This window comes from Colobus angolensis, unplaced genomic scaffold (genome assembly GCF_000951035.1).
Source record: "Colobus angolensis palliatus isolate OR3802 unplaced genomic scaffold, Cang.pa_1.0 Scaffold414, whole genome shotgun sequence".
NCBI lineage: Eukaryota > Metazoa > Chordata > Mammalia > Primates > Cercopithecidae > Colobus > Colobus angolensis.
In genome coordinates this window covers 1,658,943-1,664,044 of record NW_012117533.1, presented here as the reverse complement: position 1 = coordinate 1,664,044, position 5,102 = coordinate 1,658,943, and positions in this window count along the sequence as shown.

Below are 5,102 nucleotides of genomic sequence, written 5' to 3'. Positions count from 1 at the left end.
CTTCCTGGATCAAGCAATCCTCCTACCTCAGCCTCCCAAGTAGCTGGGATTACAGGTGTGAGCCACAGAACCTGGCCAAACCTGCAATATTTTTTTTAAAAAACAGATGAAATTAAAAATGTAGAAGAGGGCATTTGCTATGCAATAGTAAAGACTGAATGATAAGAGTACCCTCTGGATCTGGAAACCTCATTAGCCCAGAGCATGTCTCTCTATTCCCTCAGCTCTCTCTCCTGAGCAGTCTCATTAAAGGGTTCACATCTGAGTGACTCCAAGATACAGGGGTCAATTGACCAAGAAGCTAATGAACCTCGAGCTTACCCTGGCTCCTCCTCACTTACCCTGGCTCCTTCCAAGGCCCTGAGAAGGACTCGCACAATGTGGTCGTATTTTTTTTTTTTCAAAATAAGATATTTTAACTAAAGTCTGTCAAGGCAACTGCCTCTTTCTACTATCATAGTTCCCCTTGTTTTGGATGGCTTTAAAGAGCTCATGGACATTTTGGACATCTGGTTAAAGGGAAGTTCAAATGGGGACACATTTCATTTTGGTTTAGGGGCTTATATATGTAGATGGTGGTTTCTTTTGAGTATAGCTAGGTTACTACTAGTCATCCCAGTATGAGAATACTGCAGGGAATACTCCTACCACCCAATGTAGAAACTCACCAGCATCATGACATGAAGGAGATATAAATGAGCCCTACACGATCTAGCAGGATAAATAAGGTTTGAAATGTACAGAGCCATAGACAGGTAAATTATTTCAAACATCAGATATATAAAACTGTCAGCGAAAAATTTGCTTTTCCTAATTGCTGAACCCAAATGGAAAGTCTTTCCTGACAGGATTTATATTTGATAATGAAGCATATACAGTGATAAGTGCATCATGCATTTTGTACTTTTTAATGAGAATTGCACAAAATGAAATGACCAAAATTCCTGTAGTTTCAGGGCTAGTTTTAGTTTTAGTATCATGGTGCTGTAAGTAGGGAGAAAATACAGTTTTAATAGTCCATATATGAAAGAGACTTGAAAGAGGATTTTTTTCAAATTTGACAACTATCCTAAAAATGTATGTGGTATTATGGTATTGCCAATAGTAGTTGCACAGATGAAAGAAACCTCTCTAAACTATCAATTACAAAACCACATTTTGATCCATCATGCTAGAGGACATGACTGAATTAGCCATCTCTTCCTGCTGTAGAAAATACTATAAAATTGTTTTACAGGCCAGGCGCGGTGGCTCAAGCCTGTAATCCCAGCACTTTGGGAGGCCAAGACAGGTGGATCACGAGGTCAGGAGATCAAGACCATCCTGGCTAACATGGTGAAACCCCGTCTCTACTAAAAAAAATACAAAAAACTAGCCGGGCGAGGTGGCGGGCGCCTGTAGTCCCAGCTACTCGGGAGGCTGATGCAGGAGAATGGCGTGAACCCGGGAGGCGGAGCTTGCAGTGAGCTGAGATCCGGCCACTGCACTCCAGCTTGAGCGACAGAGCAAGACTCTGTCTCAAAAAAAAAAAAATTGTTTTACAAAACGGTGTTCAAAAAGTATACAGACATGAAATTAGAATGACAGCATCATAAAGTGACATCAGTTAATAAAAGAATGTTATTTTTTAGAGCACATATGTTTGTGGTATTTGTCAGCTTTACACAATTTATGATTTCTTTTTTTTTTTTTTTTTTTTGAGATGGGATCTCACTCTGTCGCCCAGGCTGAAGTGCAGTGGTACAATATTGGCTCACTGCAACCTCCACCTTCCTGGATCAAGCAATCCTCCTACCTCAGCCTCCTGAGTAGCTGCAACTACAGGCTGTGCCACCACGCCCAGTCAATTTTTTTGTATTTATATATGTTTTTGTAGAGACAACATTTCCCCATGTTGCCCAGGCTGCACAATTTTTGATTTATTGTGATTTTTCTGTTCGCATTCTTTAAAAAATTCACATTCCTACTCAATTTTGTATATTAACTTTGGACTATTGTTCTTAACGATGTTCTCAAGGTAATCTAAGCTACAGTCCTTACAAAGTCTGGATCTGCCTGCCTACATCATGTTTTGTTGCCAATGAGTCACATTCATGCAAACCCACATTTTTTTTCTGTGCCTCTCTGGCATTCAGAGTCCTTATTCTAAGAACATTGCCCTGTACCATGAAACCTTTCAATAATTTTCTTCCTCCCTCGTCCCTTCGCTCCACATTTAACCAGCCACCAGTGTCTCCTGCTTCCATAGCCTCTTCCCCTCACAGCAGCATTCCATTCCCATGTGAAGTACTGCTGCTTGTTTTTCTTGTATAGCTCCTGCGGGAGGCTAAATGGCCCCCAAAGATATCTAGGTCCCAATCCCTGGAACTAGTGAATACTACTGTCTTAGTCAGTTCAGGCTGCTATAACAAAGTATCATATATTACAGGGAGCTAGGGGGCGGGGGCTTTTAAACAAGAGAAATTTATAGAGGCTGGAAGTCTGAGATCAGGGCACTAGCATGGCCAGGTTCTAGCGAAGGTCCTCTTCCAGGTTGCAAACTGCTGACTTCTCATTTTATCTTCACATGATAGAGAGTCAGAACACTTTTTCAGGGGCCATTTTAAAAGGGCACAAATCATGACCTAATTACCTCCCAATGGCCCCACTTTCTAATACCATCACACTGGGCGTTAGGGACTCAACATATAAATTTGGGGAGTAATGTCCGCAAGATGGCAGAATAGAAGATCCCAGACCTCACCTGCACACAAAAACAAGAATAAAGTCAACTTTGCATGGATGAGGATAGCTTGGGGAGAATCCCACAGTATATTTAGGGTGTGAATCCTAGAATCCTAAAGTGACACAGAGGAGTTCAGAGACTGTGGATGGATGCATTGAAAGGGTTAGAAAATATTCTGCCCACATCACTCTATCTTCCAGGCTGGCACAGGGCCAGAAAGAATCCTTTTGTCCATGAGCTCCCCTTATGGGAGGAGAGTGAGAGTAGGGAACCTCAACAATTTTGCCACTGAGGATCCCAACAGCCCTAGCTACAAATGACTCCAGTGATTGCTTTTTATGCAGATTCCAGCTGCTGGCACTGCCTGGAGCCAGAGCCACTGTATCTCCTAGAGCTGGAGCCACCATGTGCTGACCCTCCCTTGACAGAGTCAGAGCTGCCACTCATCCCCAACCCTAACCCTGGTAAGTCCATGTGTGCCTAGGCCTGGGAACCAGGCAGCAGCTGCATAGCACAGGCCTGCACAGCAATCCCAGTGCCTGCTGGTGCCACTGAATATGCACCCATATGTACATGGGAACAGGTAACCACTTCAGCTGCACACTCGCAGCCATGGGACCAGGTGCTCCTGAAACTGTACCCACTGCCCATTAGCCTGGGCTCCTGCATGCTCACTGTTGCCACAGTGCATGCACACCACATCTAATGGACCAGGTATCTGAGTGTATGCCCATGTGTCCAACAGACTCAAGCCCTGGCTGCACTCCTGGAACCAGCAGACCCAGATCAGAAGCCACTGCACATCTTTTTTTTTTTTTTTTTTTGAGACAGAGTCTCACTCTGTTACCCAGGCTGGAGTTCAGTGGCATGATCTCTGCTCACTGCAAGCTCCGCCTCCTGGGTTCACACTGTTCTCCTGCCTCAGCCTCCTGAGTAGCTGGGACTACAGGCGCCTGCCACCATGCCCAGCTATTTTTTTGTATTTTTAGTAGAGACGGGGTTTCACCATGTTAGCCAGGATGGTCTTGATCTCCTGATCTCGTGATCCACCCGTCTCAGCCTCCCAAAGTGCTGGGATTACAGGCGTGAGCCACCACGCCCGGCCACCACTGCACATCTTACCCAGTTGGTGCCCTTGTGCCTTCCCATAGAAGGAGCTCTTTCTTTACCTAGGCTAGTCCCTCAAGTTTGGAATGGGTGACTGCCTCTTTAAATGCAAAGACAACAACACAAAAGCTATAAGAAACACACACACAAACACACACACACACACACAAACAGGGAAACGTGACACCACCAAAAGAATACAATAACTTTCCAGTAACCAATCCCAAAGAAAGAGAAATCTATGTATCGCCAGACAAAGAATTCAAAATAATTGGTTTAAAGAAGCTCAGATCTCTAAACACAGATCTCTAAATCAGAACTCAACTAAATCAGAAAAGAATGCATCAATAAAGTGAAAATTTCAACAAAAAGATAGAAATAAAAAAAGAGCCAGAAATTCTGATGCTAAAGAATACAATGAAATGAAAAATGGAGAGGTTCACCAGTAGACTCAGTCAAGGAAAAGAAAGAATAAGTGGACTTAAGCACAGATCATTTGAGATTGTACAGACAAGGGAGAAAAGAATGAACAAGAATGAACAAATCTTATGGAATTTAAGGGACACCACCAAGAGAACCAATATAGTCACTCAATTTTCAGAAGAGGAGAGAGAAAACAAGAGGCACAAAACTTACATAAAGAAATAATGGCTGAAAACTTCCAAAATCTTGAGAGGGAAATCAACATCCAGATTCATAAAACTCAAAAGTTCCCAAATAGCATAAACCAACAGAAGACCTCATTTTAAGATATACAATTATAAGTATATCATATAATAAAGCACATTATAATCAAATTATCAAAGTCAAAGACAAGGAGAGAATTTTGCAAGCGGCAACAGAAAAGTGGCTTATCGCATGTAAGAGAACCTCAATAAGGCTACCATTAGATTCCTAACCAGAAACTTTTCAAGCCAGGAGAGGGTGGGATGATATAAAGTTAAAGTTCTGAAAGAAAAAAAAAAACCTGTCAGCCAAGAGTTCTACACCTGGCAAAATTATCTTCTGTGAATGAAGGAAAGATAAATTATTCCTGTGATGGTTAATACTGAGTGTCAACTTAATTGGACCGAAGAATACAAAGTATTGATACTGGGTGTGTCTGTGTGGATGTTGCCAAAAGAGATGAACATTTGAGTCAGTGGGCTTGGGAAGACAGATCCACCCTTAATCTGGTAGGCACAATCTAATCAGCTTCCAGTGAATATAAAGCAGGCAGAAAAACGTAAAGAGGTGAGACGGGCCTAGCCTCTCAGCTTACATCTTTCTC